This window comes from Neofelis nebulosa, chromosome X, assembly GCF_028018385.1.
Source record: "Neofelis nebulosa isolate mNeoNeb1 chromosome X, mNeoNeb1.pri, whole genome shotgun sequence".
NCBI classification, from domain to species: Eukaryota; Metazoa; Chordata; class Mammalia; order Carnivora; family Felidae; genus Neofelis; species Neofelis nebulosa.
The window spans coordinates 4,230,514-4,252,358 of record NC_080800.1 but is presented as its reverse complement, the minus strand read 5'-3'; the positions used below and the strand labels follow the sequence as shown (position 1 = coordinate 4,252,358).

At 44.5% G+C, this 21,845-nt stretch overlaps 1 protein-coding gene across 3 annotated transcripts in view; it reads left to right on the top strand.

Annotated features, from left to right (window-relative positions):
• The window catches only part of PUDP (pseudouridine 5'-phosphatase), a 665,979-nt gene that overhangs the window by 340,811 nt on the left and 303,323 nt on the right, over positions 1-21,845 (top strand). Inside the window, exon 7 of one of the 3 annotated variants that reach the window (XR_009257301.1) lies at positions 9,381-9,862. The exons of the other annotated variants lie outside the window; for them this stretch is intronic. The gene's annotated coding sequence lies outside the window, so the exon portion shown is untranslated. Of the gene's footprint in view, positions 1-9,380; positions 9,863-21,845 lie in introns of those variants that run through there. 3 annotated transcript variants of the gene reach the window in all.

The window sequence follows — 21,845 nt, the reverse complement described above, 5'->3', positions numbered from 1 at the left end:
CATTCATTCATTTTAGCTGCTTCATGTTGCTTGCTTAATTCACTTGTCTCATGTGGGTGGATACTCACTTTTCAAATAGACCATCCCTAAGGCATTCTGGAATGTCCAGATATGGCAGAGGGACACTGAGTAAAAGGCAGATGGTTCGTTACATTTCAGCAGGTGGAGTCTGATGTGCCAGAAAGACACTTGTCCATTATGTAGCCCATGAGATAACATGTCCGCTAGCTAGTTGGCAGTAAGTACCTGGAGCAAAAAAAAAAAAAAGACTGCAGTTTCAGAGATGGACTGGAAGTCCTCATATTTCCTACTCTGAAGGGCCCAGGACCAAAGAGACACAATCGACGTGAAGGAATGGAGATATCTGACAAAGATACTAACAAAGATCCAAGGGTCATTCTAACACTTACCAGCTCCATCCACCAGAGCTGGTATTCTGCACTCCCCATCCAACTCCAAAGTATCTGTCTACCTGACTCCTCCTTTCTAAGGAAAGCTATCCATGGTGTTTTATTCTGTAAAAAAAATTGCTTAAGAAGTTTGGTCCAAGTAAATTTAACCCTGCTTTCCAGGCATGAGATAATTGTATCCACCAGCTACAGGGTCATGGAACAGCAAAACAGCCTCGGACACAGAATCAGGAGCTGGCCTGCCACACACAGCTGGCTGTGCTATCTCCTGCTAATCATGACGATTTCACACAATATCAGCATCAATTCTGTACTTGGTGGACTGAAAGCAAAAAAAAACACACAACTTCTGTAATCATATCTGTGTCCAGATAAAACAGGAACCGTGTCCAAATCAGAAAATATGAAACACTCTTAGGATCCAGAAGTGACTGCTGTATCTTTGCCAATTACAGCTTTACCTTACCTTCTCCATTGGTAGGACTTATTGAGATATTCAGTCATACAGTTTCTCATCTTCCTGGGAAAACCCAATGCAGAATGAAACCCTAACTAGTTGTGCCTTGATTCCTACCCAAATCATCCAACCAAAGTCCAAACACTACCATATAATTTTTTTTTCTTCTTGAGGTGCCCCAGAGAGTGCAGTTTTGTTGTTTTTGCAACAAGTAATAAGTTAAAATTGTCCAACTGCTGGTCTGTCCCTGGTGGTCGTTGGCCAAAGGGCACTGACAGGTGTGAGAAATTCCAAGAGTTTATGCAAAGAGGTAGCTTGGTGTGTGAAGATCTACGTGTAAAAGATATACCTATTAATTAGTAACAAACGGATTCAATCTAAATCTTCTCTTGTTATGTTTCTCACTCCATCCTAAGGAAAAAGATACTCATATCTATAGGGTGTCTACAGTTGTCCATTCCAGGAAACAATGGAACCTAGAGTACTAAATACTAAAGGTCTACAGTTGTACATTCCAGTAAACACTGGAACCTAGAGTACTAAATAATGGAGACCAGAGGCTAAGCAGTGGAGCCTAGAGTGGTAACCAAAGCAGCCTAGAGTGTTGAGCACTGGAGACTAGAGTGGTGAGCAGTGGAGCCTAGAACCTGAGCTGTGGAGGCTAGAGTGGTGAGCAGTGGAGCCTGGACAGGTGAGCAGTGGAGCCTAGAATGCTGAGCAGTGGAGCCTAGAGAGGTGAGCTGTGGAGCCTAGAATGGTGAGCAGTGGAGGCTAGAGTGGTGAGCAGTGGAGGCTAGAGTGTAGAGCAGTGGAGCCTAGAGCGGTGAGCAGTGGAGGCTAGAGCGGTGAGCTGTGGAGCCTAGAGAGGTGAGCTGTGGAGCCTAGAGTGGTGAGCAGTGGAGACTAGAATGGTGAGCAGTGGAGACTAGGCGGTGAACAGTGGAGACTAGAACCTGGACTGTGGAGGCTAGAGTGGTGAGCAGGGGACCCTGGACAGGTGAGCAATGGAGCCTAGAGGCGTAAGTGATGGTGAGCAGTGGATGTTAGAGTGACAAGACGTGGTAGGTAATCCAGTGGAACACCAGCTATGCCCAGTGGCATAAGCGGTAGAATCTAGGGACATAAGCTGTGGGTCTAGAGACACTATGGAGCAAAGGTAACCAGCCGTAGACGCTGCAGCTCTTCACACTCTCTCCTGGTTAACTGAAAGAGGTGGGCTCATTAACACTGAGTGACTTTTTATCACCAAGTATCAATACATCCCTAAGGTGTAGAAAGTCTAAGCAATGAGAGTCATATTTCCATGTCGTAGAAAGGAAGTGTCTGAATACTGCTGAGCAAATACAACACAGACACGCCACATGTGGGGAAATGGTCACATGAAAACGAAACCATCAGAGTAACCATCGGTTGTTTTTTTTTTCCTGTCAGTAATAATGGCTAAAATGTCATTATTCAACCTTAGTTTGAGGGAGGCACCCCAGAAGCTATATGCCACATATCTAGAAAAAAAACCCACTGGCCATTTGTGGAAAGAAAACCCTCTAACTGGCTTCCAGGGAGGTGTAGTACCAGTCCTGAAAATTGCCGCAATGAGACTTTCATCAGTGTCCCCCTCGTAGCCTGCTCTTTGCACCGTGATTCATTGCCATCTGGACGGATGGTGGCCGACACTGAGATTCCTACCCAGTTTACCTCAAACAAGAAGGTGTTGGGGAGGCACCATCATCAAATGGATTCAGGGTTTCCTGCATGCATTCAGCAGACAAAGGACGCTGAATGTGAAGATAAAGAGTTTGTTCGTTCATGGAAATCTCTGGATCAGCAACAAGGAGAAGGGAGGTAAATACCAGACAGAACTCAGTGCTCAGGCGCATGGTACAGCTTTAATTTCACCCAACCACAGTCACATTTTCCTTCTCGCTTCGTTCCACTCATCCTCTTTACTGAAGTTGGAAACAGCCTTCAATGGGAGTCACACTGTTTGTTCTTCAGAACTGTCCCAACAAAGGAAAAGGAGAAGGGAGAGTGCCTTTGCCCATTTGGGCCACCATAACAAACATCCTACAGACTGCGTGGCTAAAACAACAGACGTTTATGTCTCACAGACTTTGTCTCTCACAGTTCGGGAGGCTGTAAGTCCTAGGTCAAGATGCTGGCAGAACATCTGATGTCTTCTCACTGTGTCCTCAAATGGCAGAAGGGGCAAGGGAGCTCTCTTGGGTCTCTTTTATAAAGACGCTGATCCCATCATGAAGGGTTTACACCTTCGGTACCTAATCCCCTCGCAAAGTCATAATCTCCAAATACCATCACCCTGGGGGTGAAGATTTCAACGTACGAATTTTGGGGGAGACACAAACCTTTAGCCTGTAACTGAGGCCTGTGTAATGAAGGATGAGTAAGTGGGCCAACGGGTAACATGGTACCTGCTTGCTCCCTGGTAGCACAACGTCATAATAATGATAATAATCATTATTATTCTGACTATTATTACATATATTATTATATAATATAATAATGATTGTAGTATTATATAATACATAATGTTATATAATTATATTGTAAAATATAACAATTACATATGATAAATACTATTATTGTTATCATTATTATTTTCTGGAGTGTTTTGGCAAATCAGCTCAGCTAATATGTTGTCTTTTTACTGTTGGTTTGCTAATATTGTTGTTTAGTTGTTTTGTTTTGTTGTATTTTGTTGCTATTCAGATTTTTATTGTTATTATTGTTTCAATCTACCTGGGCTTTAAAATATTTCACCAGCGATTTAGTATTCCTAAAAATAATAGAACTTGATTCTCTTTAGTCTCACTTCAGGGTAGGCAGGAGTTTTCTGTGAAGGGGTGAGTAGTAAATATTTTGGCATTAGAGGCCACACAGTCTCTGCACAGACACACTATCCTTCCACTGCAGAACAAAACGCAGCCTCATGCAGTACCTAAATAATGGATATGACTGTATACCAATAAAACTTTATTTATAAAAACAAGCAGAGGGCCAGATTTGGCCTGGGGCTGCAGTTTGCTGACCCTGCCCTAAATTAACCTAATATCTGAATCCAGACAAGAATTTTGACTTAACTCAGTAAATCCAGTTATATTGTTTCCCTATTATTTATACAGAATCTTCCAAACACAAACATTGGGAGAAAAAAAACACGAAGTCTTTCTATCAGCATGAAATTTTGTTTTAAATAGCATGAAACAAGATGATATCAGAAATTTACTTGTATATAAAAATTCCAGGATGGATCATGGAATCTTATCTCTGTCTCTATATATTGACATCTACTTTATTAATTTATCATCTGTTTTCATATATATGTATATCTAATCTTTTCATGGCTGTGTGTCTGTGTGTACACATACATATATACATATCCATATGCACGTATATGGAATCTTTATTGAATTTGTAACCATGTTCCTATATATTCACATATGACTATGTTTTGGGTGTATAGTAGGACACATTTGACATCACAGAGATAATTATCAAGAAGTATGTTGGGATTTCTCAGCTTTTTTATTGTCTCAGAGCTGCAGAGGCAAACATAGTAGGAAGTACAAATGACTTCGGTTTCTGGAAAAAAGGCACTGATGAGTTTTCTAAATTAAAATGTCAACCCCTCTACCAAGTGCACAAGGATATTTTATTAGAACACTCTGAGAAGATGTTTTTTAAGTGTGAGCTAATGGGCACTCCAGCCTGATCTTTATCAGCCCCCTTGGTATTGCTGAGGTGACGCCTAACTGAATGAACTCATTTGGGGCCACTGTGGGGACCGGAAGACTTCTCAGGGCTCTCTAAAGTGGGTCCCTGTTATTAACAGGGCTATTATTTAAATGTGGTGCATGACTTTACATTTGTGAGGAAAAGAGTGAATTACAATACTAATAGGCATGCATACACAATTCTTTAAAGTGTTAAAAATCTTACCCTTAGTGACATATTCAGTGGTCCTTGAGTTTTATCAAACTGGATACAAATAAAATTTAATCATGGAATGAGGAAGCTGGAATATTTTAGAAACAACTCTCCAAAACAAGTGAATTAACTGTTAGGGATAGGATCCTTTCTCTCCCTAGTGAAAAAGATCTACTGTGTGTATAAGAAGTGTCCATCGCATGACAAGAGAGATTTAATCATTTCTTTCCCAGTTGGGGGGAATGCTAAATAGCGAGTTATGCTTTGGGAGGCTGTACCAATGCAACATTTCACCAAGCAGACTTAAAATCATTTTCATGGAATGTGGATCACCAGCGATCCCAGGATGAGGAAGTTCCCAGGACATGGGACTTTTATTTCTAACATTGGGGCAGGACTTCACAAACCGGGATGAGTTGAACACAATAATGGAATCGGGAAGAGGAGTATTACTCTATGTAGGTTTTAATAGTCAGACACTTCAGGAGCGCCTGGGTGGCTCCGTCGGTTGAGTGTCCGACTTCAGCTCAGGTCATGATCTCGCAGTCTGTGAGTTCGAGCCCCGCATCGGGCTCTGTGCTGATGGCTCAGAGCCTGGAGCCTGCTTCCGATTCTGGGTCTCCCTCTCTCTCTGCCCCTTCCCTGCTCATGCTCTGTCTCTCTCTGTCTCAAAAATAAATAAAAACATTAAGAAAAAAAATTTTTTTTTAAATAAAAAAAAATAGTCAGACACTTCAGAGAAATTGTGGCATAGATGCAGTCCAACCTTTGTTTTCCACTTAAGCACTCGCAAAGTCACAGCAGGCTCAGTAAGAAACAAGATGTTTATTGGGTGCTCCATACTACTGAGAAGGCGAAAATCCTTCTCAGAGATGGCTAGGTAGTCAATTCTAGTGCAAGTTCCGGCTGTCTTGGAATATTGAGACTGACTCAACATTTTATTGTAAAACCCTCTTGACGACCAGGACTTTAAAGACAACAGATGAAGGAACAAGTATTTGGAGAAAAAAAAGAGAGTATATCAATACATCTAACGAAACCACATGCTAAGATTATTTGTAAAGGCATGCATCTTTTTCTTTATTCTGCTGTTCTCTTTCCAAGAGAGACTCGGGCTGAGTCACTCTTGATCGCGGGGAGGGTTGTCCTATGCATTAGGGGATATTGAACAGTATTCCTGGCCATTCTTGACTAGATGCCAGTTGCACCCCCACGTTGTTTGTGACAATCAAAAATGTCCTCAGGCTTAGCCAAATGCCCCCAAAGTCGCACACTCACCATCAATTATAATTGATCATCTATTTGGCCCCTCTAAAAAATAGTAAAATACTGTCCAGAAACAGTAACACAGTCAGGAAGTGCACAGGAAAGCAAACTCTAGGATTTGCTTGGTCCCCACTCAGTCATTGACAGCTTCCTGAAGGATGCAATGCAGTCTTTGAAAGTGGGGGCCCTCCCATCATCCATGCACACCATTTCAGTGAAGAGCAGGCCCTCTGGCTGATGCGCTGTGTTCAGAACCTTGAAGGAACAGACATCGGTGCTCGACCCAACACCTGCCGTGTTGATAGGACTCTATCAGATAATTAACTCAGCTCTCACAGACGCAGTTCAGGAAGGAAAAGAACATGCAAATCGTTGTTCCGTTTGCTCTCAAAAGCTGCTAATTGTCCCCCAGACTAGCTCCTAGAGGCACTTAGGTGTGTGAGAGATGATGTTCAAGCCAGGTGTTCCCACACTTTATCCTTCTCGTCCCCTGCTTCCATTTTGCCCTCTCACGATTTTCAGTTTGTTGATTAAAACCCAAACCCAAAGTGGTACACACACACACACACACACACACACACACACACACACACACACACATTTAAAAATTTGGCAATTATTCCTGGACTCATTAATGCAATAATAAGATTCCCTGGGTTTGGGATGAGGTTTATCAATCTCATATTTGCGGTTGGATAATTCCCTGTTGTGGGGACTCTCCCGTGTGTTGTAGGATATTTAGACCATCCCAGTACATGATAATTGTTTTGCTAGAACCCCAAGTGTCTCCTGACATTACTAAATGTCCCTGGGACACCAGGAACAGTAGAGTACCACTGGTTTAGGGGATAAAGATGAACAGAAAATGAAGGGCAGTGTTGTGAGATGTTTAGGAGAGACTCTAAAGAGAACGTTAAAAGTACATGTGCCAGGTTCTATCCTTGGAGGTTTGGAAGTCATGGGTGTGGGGTTCAGCTTGAGCGCAGGAATTTTTTTTAAAAAAAGTATCCTAGGTATTTCTGATGTGCAGACAAGGTTGAGCACTACCCGTCCAGAAAAAGACAGTCATGACTGGTGTTCAAATGAGGCTTCACAAAACTTCTCAGAAATCAATACACAGGGCACAAGCATGTCCCATTGGGCAGATATCAGTTCTAGAAATTGTGCACATTTCTGAATGTCTAAGAACTGTTTTGTGCACCGGCTAAAGGGTAGGATGTGTGCTGGACAGTCAGAAAGCGAGACTCATCAGCCATTCTCTGCACCTTCAGTTTCTAGAATTTTCCAAGATTTTCTAGGTGTCTGTCCCACCCAACGTCCTATCTAGTGAACCTTCAAAATATGTCCAGAGTATAACCCTGTCTCATGATCCCCACTAATGCCCTTCTAGAAGCTTGTACCATTGTCTCTCTCAGGATAGTAATAATAATAAAATAATAATAATATAACACAATAATATAATGTCACTACCCCAGTTCCCTAGTCTTGGAGGCTACATGTAGGTGGAAGAATCATCTTTCTAAAACAGAGGATAAATTGTGTCACACACACCCCCCCCCAACAGATTCTTCTCATAAAATCTGAGAACCTCACAGTGATGTGCAAGGTCCCGACTGATGGGTCCCCATCACCACCTCCATGGTCCCATGTTCTTCTACACCCTGGGCTTCTAGATATTTCTGGAGCATTCCAGGCAAGTTCCTCCCTCACCTGGTGCTTGCTCTCCCTGGAAAGTTCTTTGTAAGGCTCTCCTCTCCTTCCGCAGGTCTTTGCTTAAATGCTACTTTCCCATTTTAAGTAGATGTTACCTTGCCTCACCATTTTAAGTGAAGTTGCCACCCACAAGCATTCCTTACGTCCCCTTTAATTTTCTTCATTGTATTTCTTGCCACGTCTATTTGTTTCTTAGGACCTCAGTAACAATTCACTACAAACTGGGGCAGTGATAGGAATGTGTTATGAGCAGCAGAAATTTATTCTCTCCCGCTCGAGAAGACTAGGAGTTTGAGATCCAGGAGGGGCAGGGCCGAATTCCCTCCAGAGGGTCCTTGCTGCCTCTGCTAGCTTCTGGAGCTCCAGACATCCCTGGGCTTGTGGCCACATCACCCTAATTTTCAAGATCAGTGTCTCCAAATCTCTCTTTCCTGTGTATTCACCTTATCTTTTTTCCTATGTGTTGTAAATCGCCTTCTGCCTCCCTCTTTTAAGGATACATGTGATATATTTGGGGCACACCTGGATATTATCATCCAGGACAATCTCTCCGTCTCAATTTAGCCCTTAATTTCATCACATTTTGAGAGACCCTATATCCATAGAAAGTGATGTTTACATATTCCTAGAATTAGGACCTGGTTTCTTGAGGGGATGGGTGTTATTCAGACCACTCTACCCCTTATTTGTTTTTCATACTATGTGTTTATTATAGCTTCCACCACTGAGATATAAAATGCACTGGGGTCAAAAGGTTTTTATTTTTAGATGTCTTACTCCATTGCTGTATTGCCCATCTAGACTATCACAAACAGTCAGTAAATAATGCCTGCTATAGGAGAATACGAGAAGGGAACAAATAGCAGCTGAGAATTTTATAGACTTGAGAAAAGAATACAACTCCCATGTAGATCGATACAAAGAAATCTACGCCAGACCTATGCATTCAAACTTGAACACACCGATGACAAAGAGGAAGAAAAGGCCAAAAAGAAGATATTGGGTGCTCCATACTACTGAGAAGGCGAAAATCCTTCTCAGAGATGGCTAGGTAATCAATTCTAGCCCAAGTTCCAGCTGTCTTGGAATATTGAGACTGACTCAACATTTTATTGTAAAACCGTCTTGACGACCAGGACTTTAAAGACAACAGATGAAGGAACAAGTATTTGGAGAAAAAAAAGAGGGTATCATTCCCAGCCACTGAAGGCAGGCATTCAAAGGGAGGAATTTCAGTCCATCCAAAGAGCAAGCCAGAAAGCGGTAGAAACGGCCATTTCTTATAAAAAGAAGATCGAGTGTTGGGGACAGTTTGAAGCAAGCAACAACTCAGAGGCTGTGGCTGGAGCTTTAATTGCTGCTGGAGAGCAAGGTGGGGGCGGGGGGGGACATCCAGGAGAGCTCACTCAGCATTTTGCTCCTTGCCTATTTGCACTGGGATATGTGTACAAGGATGTTTATTGCAAATCAAGTTAAATACTCAATTTGAAGTGTGGAAATTAATTGTGGTAGAGTCATGCATGAATTATCACACAGCAGTGGAAAGTGCATTAAGAGGAACTCACCTATCAGCATGATGACCTTCACAGATACTGTGCTGATTGAAGCATTCTGGAAACCGTGGGATGGAATGCAAACAGGACACAGCTGGAGAAGAAAGGATTCCATATACAGGATATACCGGTGGTACGCCTCAGATTCGTAAGGGCAGTGTGAATAACCCGGTACCCCAAAACTGTAGAACAATGCTGGGAACAGATGAAAAACCAAAACCCAGAGAGAGGTTAATGACGCCCAGGAGAGTACAGAGATGGACCACAGAAGCAGGCACAGGGCCCTTCCCTTGTATTTGTTGTATTTTGTCTCTTTGTATGGTAGGTTGATCACTACATTGAACAGTGTGGTTTTTATGTCTGAACTTATTTATATGCAGGATCTGTGCCAAAATAAGTAAATATACAAAGAACAGGAGAAAACATGCAAAAATATTTTTTACTTTTATGGAGTTTTTACCTTTTCTCCTTTCAACATTTTTAAATGAGCCCGTGTTATTACTATTTTTTTAATCTTAAACAAACTAGTTCCCCTCACTTTGCAATGTCTGGGGTCATGGATGACAGAAATCATCCGCACAGCAGACCAGCGTGGTTAGAACTCGTGTCCACGTATGGATGGTTCTCCGTGAAGGCTGCCTGAACCGTCAAGATACTATTTCTTAGCCGATTGCAACTTGAATTTAGTTGGAAAGAAGCCAGCCGGCTCTGAGTGTAGTTGGCACTCTGAGAAACCTCAGATGCTGTGAAGAGGCAGGGGGAGTTCACAAAATGCAGGCCATCCCTGGACATCAGTGGCTCCCAGGGCAAAGAGGATCCGAAGTGAGAGCCTACATCCACGTCTTGATGTAGAACGAGGGCCGTCCTGGCCCTTGAACGTTACACAGCAAATCTGGCCCCCCAGGTGTCCCGTATTAATATGATTAATTCCTCTGGAATGAACTTTGCAATTGCACATTTCAGCTCTGTATTTATAAACCCCGAGCACTGAGTTTCCTATTTTTGTTTCCTGTTCGTGCACCTGAGTGTCATCGATGCGGGTGAGCTCAGGGTAGCTCTGGAGTGGCCCCCAAGCACGTGGTGTTGGCGGGCACCTGGCTGCGGCGACATCGCGGGCAGCATTCTTCAGGCGGTGTTTCTAAGCTCAGCTTTGCAAGGACGGAAGCCGATCCAATTTCAGTGATAGGAGCAACGGCCCGGGCGGGGGGGGGGGGGGGGGGGGGGGGGGAGGCGGACAGGAGAACTCACCTGCGCTCTGAAAGCCTGTTCCCAACACCGGGAACATTTTCTCCTTGTTGACAAATGGCCCCAGGGCTTCGCTGCAGGTCAGATCCCATTTTAAACTGTGGGTTCCCCACTTGCTACATATATTTGGTGAGACAGATCGTCTTTCCGATGGCCAGAGGCTTCAAAACAGATCCAGAATCCGGCCGTCTCCATCGGGCGCCTGGTGTGCAGCACTCGGGACCGTCTTTCCTCTGAAGACAGCGGGAGCCACCTGACCCGCCTCACCCAGACTCAGCAGGGTCCACACAGCAGCCACGGGAGCCCGTCCCCACCTTCTGCTCCAAGTCCCGAGTGGCCACCATGTCTCTCGAGCCAAAACCAGTCCCCGTGGCCTCCCCAGGCTGTGCACCTCCACCCCTCTGGTCTCAAATCTGCCTGTTCTCTTCCAGCAGCCCCACTCAATCATGCCTCCTGGTGCCTGCTTCCCCACACCCGGCATTCCCAGCCCTCTTTCCCTCCTCTCCCTGCTGCTAGGAACCCCCATGCGTGAGGGCATCAGCCCCGTACAGAGGTGGGATGAGAGGCTTCGATCGCAAAGCTGTAACGCTGGACATGTGGTTCAGTCCATAGCACTTGTCATTAGCCTGCTACCTGTCCCCTGGAGTTTGCTCTTCACTCACCATCAGGGATGCCGCCCTACCCGATGCTGATGCCATCGCTGTCCTGGAAAGTGACTCGTTACGGTCAGTGCCGGCTGTCGATAGCACCCTGTCCTGGCTGTGGACCGCTAATGCATCTTTGAAAGCAGCCTGCGGCGTGGGCAACAAACATTTGCCAGAGTCCTCACATTACAGCTTTATTAATTCATTTGTTCAGTTACATTCTCAGACATCTTATGTAGAAGCTTTTCTCCCTCCCTCCCCACCCCTCCCTCTCTCCCTTCCGCCTTTCCTCTCCCTTCTCTTCCTTCCTTAGTTCCTTTGTTCAGTTATTCATTTGCTCTTTTCTCCTTTCCTCCTTCCTTCCTTTTCTCCTCCCTCCCTCCCTCCTTCCACCTTCCTTGCTCCCCTCCTCTTCCTTCCCTTCCTTCATTCCTTCCTTCCTGCCTGCCTTCCTGCTTTCCTCTCCCTTCTCTTCCTTCTTTCCTTCCTTCATTTGTTCATTCCTTCCTTCCTCTTTCTTCCTCCCTTCCTTCCTTCTTTCCTTCCTTCCTTCCCTCCTCCCATCCTCTCCCTTCTCTCCTTCTCTCCTTCCCTCCTCCCCTCCTTCCCTCCTTCCCTTCCTTCCTTCCCTCCTTCCTCCCCTCCTTCCTTCCTCTCACTTCTCTTCCTTCCTTCCTTCTTCCCTTCCCTCCTTCCCTTCCTTCCCTTCCTTTCCTTCCTTTCCTTCTTTCCCTTTCTTCCCTTTCTTCCCTTCCTTCCTTCCTTCCTTTTCTTCCCCTTCTTCCTTCTTTCTTTCTTTCCTTCCTTCCTTCCTTCCTTCCTTCCTTCCTTCCTTCCTTCTTTCCTTCCTTCTTTCCCCCCTTGTTTCCCTTTCTTCCTTCTTCCCTTCCTTCCTTCCTTCTTCCCTTCCTTCCTTCCCTTCCTTTCCTTCCTTCCTTCCCTTCCTCCCCTCCTTCCTTCCTCTCACTTCTCTTCCTTCCTTCTTCCCTTCCCTCCTTCCTTCCCTCTTTCCCTTCCTTCCCTTCCTTCCTTCCCTTCCTTCCTTCCTTCCTTCCTTCCCTTCCTTCCTTCCTTCCTTCCTTCCTTCCTTCCTTCCTTCTTTCCTTCCTTCTTTCCCCCCTTGCTTCCCTTTCTTCCTTCTTCCCTTCCTTCCTTCCTTCCTTCTTCCCTTCCTTCCTTCCCTTCCTTTCCTTCCTTCCTTCCTTCCCTTCCTCCCCTCCTTCCTTCCTCTCACTTCTCTTCCTTCCTTCTTCCCTTCCCTCCTTCCTTCCCTCTTTCCCTTCCTTCCCTTCCTTCCTTCCCTTCCTTCCCTTCCTTCCTTCCTTCCTTCCTTCCTTCCTTCCTTCCTTCCCTTTCTTTCCTTCCTTCCTTCCTTCCTTCCTTCCTTCCTTCCTTCTTTCCTTCCTTCCTTCTTTCCCCCCTTGCTTCCCTTTCTTCCTTCTTCCCTTCCTTCCTTCCTTCCTTCCTTCTTCCCTTCCTTCCTTCCCTTCCTTTCCTTCCTTCCTTCCCTTCCTCCCCTCCTTCCTTCCTCTCACTTCTCTTCCTTCCTTCTTCCCTTCCCTCCTTCCTTCCCTCTTTCCCTTCCTTCCCTTCCTTCCTTCCTTCCCTTCCTTCCCTTCCTTCCCTTCATTCCCTTTCTTCCCTTCATTCCCTTCCTTCCTTCCTTTTCTTCCCCTTCTTCCTTCTTTCTTTCCTTCCTTCCTTCTTTCCTTCCTTCCTTCCTTCCTTCCTTCCTTCCTTCCTTCCTTCCTTCCTTCCTTCTTCCCTTCCTTGCTTCCTTCCCCTGTCCTTCCCTTCCTTTCTTCCTTCCTCCCTTCCATCTTCTCTTTCTCTCCTTGACCTTCTCTTAAGGGGAATCAGAAATTTATATTTTGAACTTACTTATCAGTTCAACTAGTTTTTCATTTTGTAATCCACTTCCTGAATGTGTTAACATTATTTCTTTTGATTTCAAAAGGATTATTCCCCTACCTTTAAAAAAATTTGGTCCTCATCCTTTATCACACAAGTATAAGTTCTCCAAAACTTTTAACATTTACATTCACTCTTACATTGGTATTTGTCACTATCACTTAGACTTAGTTCTGTAGTTAAAATGATCCCCTATTTGCTTCTTTCATGGCTTACTGCCTCCAGTGGTATTTTATTTTTATTAATCTATCATTTTGTTGGAATACATGCCCAAATGCTTATTTATTTCCAGGAAAACTTATGAGTGATATCTTTCTGATGTTCTTGCACATCAAGGAAAATCTCTCTCAACAGGTTTCGTATGGGGGTGACATTTCCCTAAGGTGTTTTATGACCATCTCCATGTGAGTAGAAGGAAGTGTAAATCAGGCTAAGATCTACTCTAGAATATGTGTGTTAACATAGGTACCTGAGTTAATGTTGTGACACGTGGCCATCCATATCTAAATTCCTAAGTGTTGTTGAAATCTGTCTCATTGAGCACAATGCTCAAGAATCCTTCCTTCCTTCTCAGAAGGAAGAAAGGGGGAAAATGAGCCAGTGAGAGATGAACCCTCATCTGTGGTGGGCAGAAGGGGAAAGGAAGACAGTCCTCTGCTTTTTTTGTTCAGATGCCAGAAGCAGGATTTGGAAGTGTCTGGGCTTCATCACTCCTTAGGGTGCCATGTCCCCATTTTCTCAGCTATCACTGGATGGCATCCTCGGTGGGGGAACACACTGGTGCTGTGGTCCATCGCCATCCATGACCACGTCATTGGGGACCGACCACAGCGAACCCAGCAAGAAGCACCTGCAGATCACGGGCATGGCATGAAAATTAGGGACAAGGACAGCTTGTCCCATTTCTTTTACCATCCATTTACTCATTTTAAAATAAAACTTTCCCTGGGGCACCTGAGTGGCTCAGTAGGGCAAGTGTCTGGCTTTGGCTCAGGTCATGATCTCACAGGTCATGAGTTCGAGTGCCGCATCAGGCTCTGTGCTGACAACTCAGAGCCTGGAGCCTGCTTCAGATTCTGTGTCTCTGTCTTTCTCTGCCCCTCCCCTGCTTGCTCTCTCTCTCTCTCTCTCTCTCTCAAAAATAAATGAAAAACATTTAAAATTTTTAAAAATAAAATAAGACTTTCCCCCTTTTCAAGTGCCTGCTGTTGAGAATTCCCCACTTTATCAGATCACAGAATTGTGTCAATTAACATAGACTTTTTGAAGTCCCTTTCACAGCTGTGATCCATGTAGAGGAGAGGTGTTTGTGGTCGTGGATGGTAGGAGATCTTTAATGTTACAGACGCTCCCCCAAGATTTCACCGAGTGAGATCTAGAAGTCACCTGCTTAGGCAATTCTGCATAAAACACTGATTCTTACTTTCATTTAGAACATTGTTTAATGAATCAATCATTATAATATAGCAAGTACAAGATCAAATCGAGTTTATTAAAGATAAGTCCTGAAGTCACATATTTACCTCAGCCTGGCAGGATTTCCAGATCTACTTTAGTTATTTTGTGTGTATGTGCGTGTGCGTGTGTGTGTGTGTGTGTGTGTGTGTTTGGCAGACGGATGGTTTCTTATGCATGTTTTTATTCTTTTTTATCCCCCTCAAATATCATGAAAATGTCATGAAAAATCGAAAAGGGAAATGAAGCCAATAGAGCACACATTTGCAAACAGCAGATATTCGTAAGTTTTGTGCAGGATAAGTTTATTCATTTTCGTAAATGCATTAATGAGATGGTTTTATTATTCCTTGACCTTTCAAGGCTTGAATGTATCTACTTTGTTCTCTGAGATATTGTAACTCAGGAAATGTCTTTTTGGAGAGAATGCTAAAACGGTGCCTTTTTTAGTCTTCACCACGGGGAGTAGCTTCTGACATTTTTGCACATTAAATTACATTACATGTGACGTTGCTTTTATTTGAGGTTGTTATGTTTAGATAGTGTGACTTAATGGAAGTACGAAGTATATGGGAAGAGATTAAAATACAAGAAAAAAAAAAACAAGGCTGCTCTGGGAGGGAAGAAAGCAACAGATTTCTTTCAGTTTTCAATTAAATCTGCCTTCAGCATGTTTTGTTAAACCCAATCCACATAGCTTCTTCAATTACGAAAAAATAGGAAGTTTTGCAGACTTATCAGGAGACTATGGAAAATTCCGTTTTCCACCGGGTGCTGCCTTATCTTGACGTTTTTTAAGCCAATCTAATTGCTATTAAGTGGTAGCTGCCTATTGCCTAAAGGCTTGCTTTCGTAATTTTTAGGGTTGGAGCAGAGTTTCCTAATGTTTTCAGTTATTCAGTCTCTTTTGCTATGAATTAGCTTTTCATATGATTTCATCACGGTGCTCTTGAGGGTTCTTTTTCTTCCTGACGTGGAGCACTTCTGAACCCAGGCGGGAACTAATCCATTTTGGGTTTTATCCCTTGTAAATCCCCTCTCTGTCTATGGCTTATGTTTTAAAGTGGCTTACAGTGTCTTGCCTAACCTACCAAAACTTTTGGCTTTATGAAGTGACTTGGCATGTTGACATTTTTCTCAAGGGCGGTTTGTGTGTTTGGGGTCCTCACAAAACTTTTCATCATCTGACCTCTGAAACATATTTTAGTACGCTTTTGACCAGTTGTTGGGACATTTGGAAACTTTTCCTTCACCTGAGTTATTTTTTTTAATTTTTTAAATAACATTTATTTATTTTTGAGAAACAGAGAGAGACAGCGCGTGAGCAGGGGAGGAGCAGAGAGAAAGACAGACACAGAATCTGAAGCAGGCTCCAGGCTCCCAGCTGTCAGTCAGCACAGAGCCCGACACGGGGCTTGAATGCACGAACCGAGATATCATGACCTGAGCCAAAGTCCGATGCTTAACCAGCTGTGCCACCCAGGCGTCCCTTCCTGCACCTGATTTTTTAAAAAGTAGTGGAATGGAGGGAATCTGTTATTTTTCTCCACCCGTCTGCATGCTGGCACCATGCACCGAATAGGCTGTCCATTTCTGCCCCACCACGCCCATCATTCTGCAATGAATGGTTGCCATAGTGTGAGATTCTTTATATGCTTTATCTATTGCCTATCCCTCCACTTTGTTCCTTTAGTCAGTTTGACCAACTGGTGTCACCCTCTTTTAATCACTACAAACTTTCTAATGTCATATATTCTTTATTTAAAAATTCTTTAATGTTTATTTTATTTTTGAGAAAGAGAGAGAGCATGAGTGGGGAGGGGCAGAGAGAGGAAGACACAGGACCTGAAGCAGGCTCCAGGCTCTGAGCTGTCAGCACAGAGCCCGATGTGGGGTTCGAACTCGTCAACCGCGAGATCATGACCTGAGCCGAAGTCAGACGTTCAACCGACTGAGCCACCCAGGCGCCCCTCTAATGTCATATATTCTAACATGATTCTCCTCTAGCTATTTAGAATTAGAATTTCTTCATCTTTATTATCCTTCTTCCAGATATTATTGGTAATTCTCGGACACTTACCTTCCGTGATTCCAGCTTCTCCAGGGTAAAGAAATCCTCTGTTGGAGGATAATAAACATCTTTAAAGATACTGAATCTTTCCCTTTAGTGGACAAAATAAATCTACTCATTTGTTACATCCTCTTTCATGCTGTTCATAAACCTGTTTGTTTCTCTCTATCATGGGCTTTCATGTATTCGTATATTTTAGGCAGTTTAGAGTTGAATTTTTGTGTATTTTTAATATAGAGCTTGTCAAGTGGTGTTTTTAAATTATTTGTTGCTGGTATAAAGGAATGCAAATTCCTTTTTGCATATTGCTCTTGTATTCAGCAGATTGGAGGAACTCTTTGCTTAATAGATTCCCTGAAGATTCTCTTGGATTTTCTTTGTAGATAATCATACTCTTTGTGCATAATGATAACTTTTCTTCTGTCCCCTACTCTTTTCACACCCTTTGAAACATTTTTCTCTAATTGCCTGGCTTGGCCTTGCCATGTTGGTTTCACTGTGTCTTAACTTTTATCAAACAATATTGACATTGCTGAATGTAGTTTATGGTGGGATTCAGTAATTTATTGAATATTCTACTTTAAATTGTTACATGGTTAATCGTGTCAGGGAGGAGAAGACGTCTCCACTACCCACTTAGGTTCCGTACGGAGGTGGTACCAATTTAACAGACAAAAGATGGAGCAATGGGGGAAAAGACAGAGTTTATTCACAGGCCTACAGGTGTAGGAGCTCGCAGAGAAAGTGGCTCTGGGGTTTACAGTTTATGTTATATACTGTCTTCGTGGAGGTGGTGGAGAAAGGCAGTCATGGAAATGCAAATAACTTAGGAAATACAAGTGAGTCTTTAGGAGAATATATCGTATATATCGTAGGTTGTATAGATTTGGGACAATGTTTGCTTCCATGATTTCTCATCGTGGTACCTCACTATTAGGAGCCCATTTTCCCAGATCCAAGATGCCTCTTGGGAAGGGCAGTTTACGGCAGTCGAAATGTTTGGGAAGGCCCTGGTCTTAGGCAGAAAAGGATAGTTCAGACAATGCCTTTTCCCACATTCGTTGATTCTCAAATGTCTTCAGCTCAAAATAACTTCTGTGTCATGGCAGGATATCCTGAATCCCTTCAACCACATTAATAAATTTAACTACACACTGTATTTTTATGTAAAGAACGCATATGCCCCCGAGTTCCCATCTGCCCTCGGAGAGAAAGCTCTTCAGTCTATTCTAAGCATCTTATTCTCAAGATGGGTTTTTTCCACTGGCTTCTGCCTCAGGGAGCCCAGTGGCCACCTGACAGGTCTCACCTGCTCTCAGGCCCGGCTGGCCCTGTCCAGCCTCTGTTACGTTTTCCTCATGGCACGGATCGCCTTCTGTTACTGCCTCGCTCCTTTGTTGATGGGACTGTTCGATTATGGTCTGCTTTCTCCTCCAGAATTCACGTTCCATGAAAGGAGGGGCCATCCTTTTCTGGTATGTGCTGTACCAAGAACCGTGCCCTCCCCCTGTCCCCACACACAGCTGACGCTTGAAGGAGTGTTGTTTTCTTTCTTTTTTTTTTTTTTTTTTTTCAACATTTTTTTTTTATTTATTTTTTGGGACAGAGAGAGACAGAGCATGAACGGGGGAGGGGCAGAGAGAGAGGGAGACACAGAATCGGAAACAGGCTCCAGGCTCCGAGCCATCAGCCCAGAGCCTGACGCGGGGCTCGAACTCACGGACCGCGAGATCGTGACCTGGCTGAAGTCGGACGCTTAACCGACTGCGCCACCCAGGCGCCCCAGGAGTGTTGTTTTCTAAACAACGTGAGTTAACCTGTGTTAGGCGCCTGCCAGAGCCAGGATTGAATCTTTTCTTTAGTTTTCTTTTTTTTTTTTTAAATTTTTGATTTATTTTGAGAGAGAGAGAGAGAGAGAGAGAGAGAACATAAGTGGGGGAGGAGCAGAGAGAAGAAAAGACAGAATCCCAAGCAGGCTCCACACCATCAGAATAGAACCCGACGGGGGGCTCAGACTCACAGACTGTGAGATCATGACCTGAGTCGAAGTCGGATGCTCAACCGACTGTGCCACCCAGGCACCCCCAATCGTTACTTTTTTTAAGATGAGCATTTAGGTGGATGTTTTTGCCCACAAGAACCTTCAACGCGGCCTCATCATTCCGCTCTTTATTAGCAATTGAGAATCATATCCTGTGACATTCAGACATTATTACCAACATGGTCTTCTGTCCTGTGAGAGTTTCTCCCTTTGAGTCTTCCTGACCGTCTGAATGTTCCCAGTTACACGATTAACCATGTAACAATTTAAAGTAGAATATTCAGGGCAAGACGGCCATCCTTGTGCCAAGGAGAGTGACCTTGGGGGACGGCAGCCTTGGACTTCCAGCCTGCAGAGCTGGGAGACCAGAATTCCTGCTGTTTTAGCCACCTGGGCAGTGCTTCTTTATATGGTGGCCCTAGCAGACTAACATAGCTGGACGTAGCCCAGTGTCTCCTGGACGCTGCAAGCCAGGTGTCCACAAGGCTAGGTTCCTATCAGAAGCTTAACCAGGGGAAGGTCCGCTTCCTTTCTCCCTCAGGCTGTCGGCAGACTTCCTCGCCTGCGGTCACAGGACTGGAGCCCCTGTTTCCTTGTTGGCTCTCATCTGGGGGCTTCTCCCTGGTCCCAGGAATGGTGCAAAGTGACCCAAGGACACAGCACCGACTTTTTCTCCTACAGAAGGTGAGGGTAAACCACTCGCTCCTGTTCTGGAAACAACCTGCGCCTTCTCGGAGTATAAACGGATTGGGGAAGGTGGAAAGAAGGAAACCAAGGTCACAGGCAGTACCATCCCAGGGGTACCCGTGTCTGGACTTTCCTACGGGTGCACATCCTTACCCTCCTGCCTAATTAGACAGTCCGTGAGTCGCTGCATTTCCTCTCTGGGCACACGAGCCGTCCGCCGTCACCGCGCTTGTCTTCCATGTGTGTTCTCTCAAACAGCGCATTTCCCTTGTCCTCAGCATTAAAGTAAATAACAGGAACAGATATGGGTGCTGCTGACACCTTGTCTCTATGAGTGAGCTAATTCCCAGTCTGAATAAGTGCGGTAGGGAGCCATGCCACTGATGCGGCGGATAGGTCACTCTTCCCAGTAAAATAATGCACCTGTGCTCAGACGTGGTGAGGACTGCTCCAGAAGCAGGCTAGCAGCTTTCTGTTAAGCACTTTGGACCCACCCATAACGATTAAGGCTGAGTACTAGACTCATTGCTTTGTAGGAGCATGTGAGTCTTTATTTTTGCGGCAATAAGCGAATAGCAGAGAGACCCCGGACCTTGATCGCTTTTAGTGTGGGCCTTGCTTCCTTCCTTGGGTTTCGTAGGGATACATGTCTGTGGACACTGGCACTTCGGGCCTCTCTCTGCCCGGGGTCCTCTGTCACAGGTGGCCCAGCCCGGCTTGTCCCACATTCTACTTTTCAATGCACTCTTGGCCACACGGAGAGGAATGCCAGGTGCTCTGGGCATCCCACAGCTGCACGGGCAAGCCAGCCTGCCTCTGTCGTCCAGTCCAGGGAACTCTAGCTTTCTGCAGGGACATCAGGTCATTGATCAAGCAGCCATTTATCGAAGGCATTCCATGAGCGAGACAGTTGACAGGAATCTATCATCAGCCATGATTCAACCATGTCTGAGCAGAGTCTGACTGAGGAGTATTACGAATCTCGTATTTCCCTCTTACTCCAGTATGCAGAAAATCTTGCCATGTCCCTCGAAATCATTGTGGGGGAGGAACCAGTGGCAACATTGTACCAAATTAAGGCCACCTAGCACAACTGAGAAACGTGTAGAATACGTCCAAGTAAGTGAAAGGGTACTAAAGGGGCTCAGAACATGCTACCCTGTCTACACCGCTCTGACGTGTTGGTTGTTTTGAGCTGAAGGTACTTGAGAAACAGCAGAAGCACCAAGACCCCCCGTTTCCAGGGAAAACCAGGGCACAGGCTTCCCACGAGCAAGGTGTCCTCTGCACCACGAAGAAAAGAATGTTCTTATCACCAGAGCCTGGGAGTCGGTCCAAAATGGACCTGTAGAAAGAACCCAACAAAAACCCATGTTTATCTTCCATTAGTTTTCCTCCGGTATTTCCCGCTAAGTTCATACAGTTTATTGTCCTGAGAGCACGAACCCTTTTTCTGCTCTCGTCAGTTCTTCCCAAATTTATCATCTTTTGTTAAGAAAGATGGTATATAAGGGCGCCTGGGTGGCTCAGTGGGTTAAGTGGCCAACTTCAGCTCAGGTCATGATCTCACAGTTAGTGGGTTCGAGTCCCACGTCGGGCTCTGTGCTGACAGCTCAGAGCCTGGAGCCTGCTTGGGATTCTGTGTCTCCTTCTCTCTCTCTACCCACCCCCCCCCCCCACTCACACTCTGTCTCTCTCTCAAAAATAAATAAAACATTTAAAAAAAAAGATGTATATAAGCTCTCTGTACAAACCACTTGTTTGGGTCTTCATTTTTGCTTTTTTTAATATTAAATATAATTTATTGTCAAATTGGTTTCCATACAACACCCAGTGCTCATCTCAACAGGTGCCCCCTTCAATACCCATCACCCACTTTCCTCTCTCCCCCACTCCCTATCAACCCTCAATTTGTTCTCAGTCCTTAAGATTCTCTTATGGTTTACCTCCCTCTCTCTCTGTAACTTTCCCCCCTTCCCCTCCCCCATGGCTTCTGTTCGGTTTCTCAGGATCCACATATGAGTGAAAACATATGGTATCTGTCTTTCTCTGACTGACTTATTTCACTCAGCATAATACCCTCCAGTTCAGTCCATGTTGCTACAAATGGCCAGATTTTATTCTTTCTCAATGCCAAGTCATATTCCATTATATATATATAAACCACATCTTCTTTACCCATTCGTTAGTTGATGAACATTTAGGCTGTTTCCATGATTTGGCTATTGTTGAAAGTGCTGCTCTAAACATTGGGGTACAAGTGTCCCTATGCATCAGCACTCCTGTATCCCTTGGGTAAATTCCTAACAGTGCTGTTGCTGGGTCATAGGGTAGATCTATTTTTAATTTTTTGAGGAACCTGCACAGTTTTCCAGAGCGGCTGCACCAGTTTGCACTCCCACCAACAGTGCAAGAGGGTTCCCGTTTCTCCACATCCTCGCCAGCAT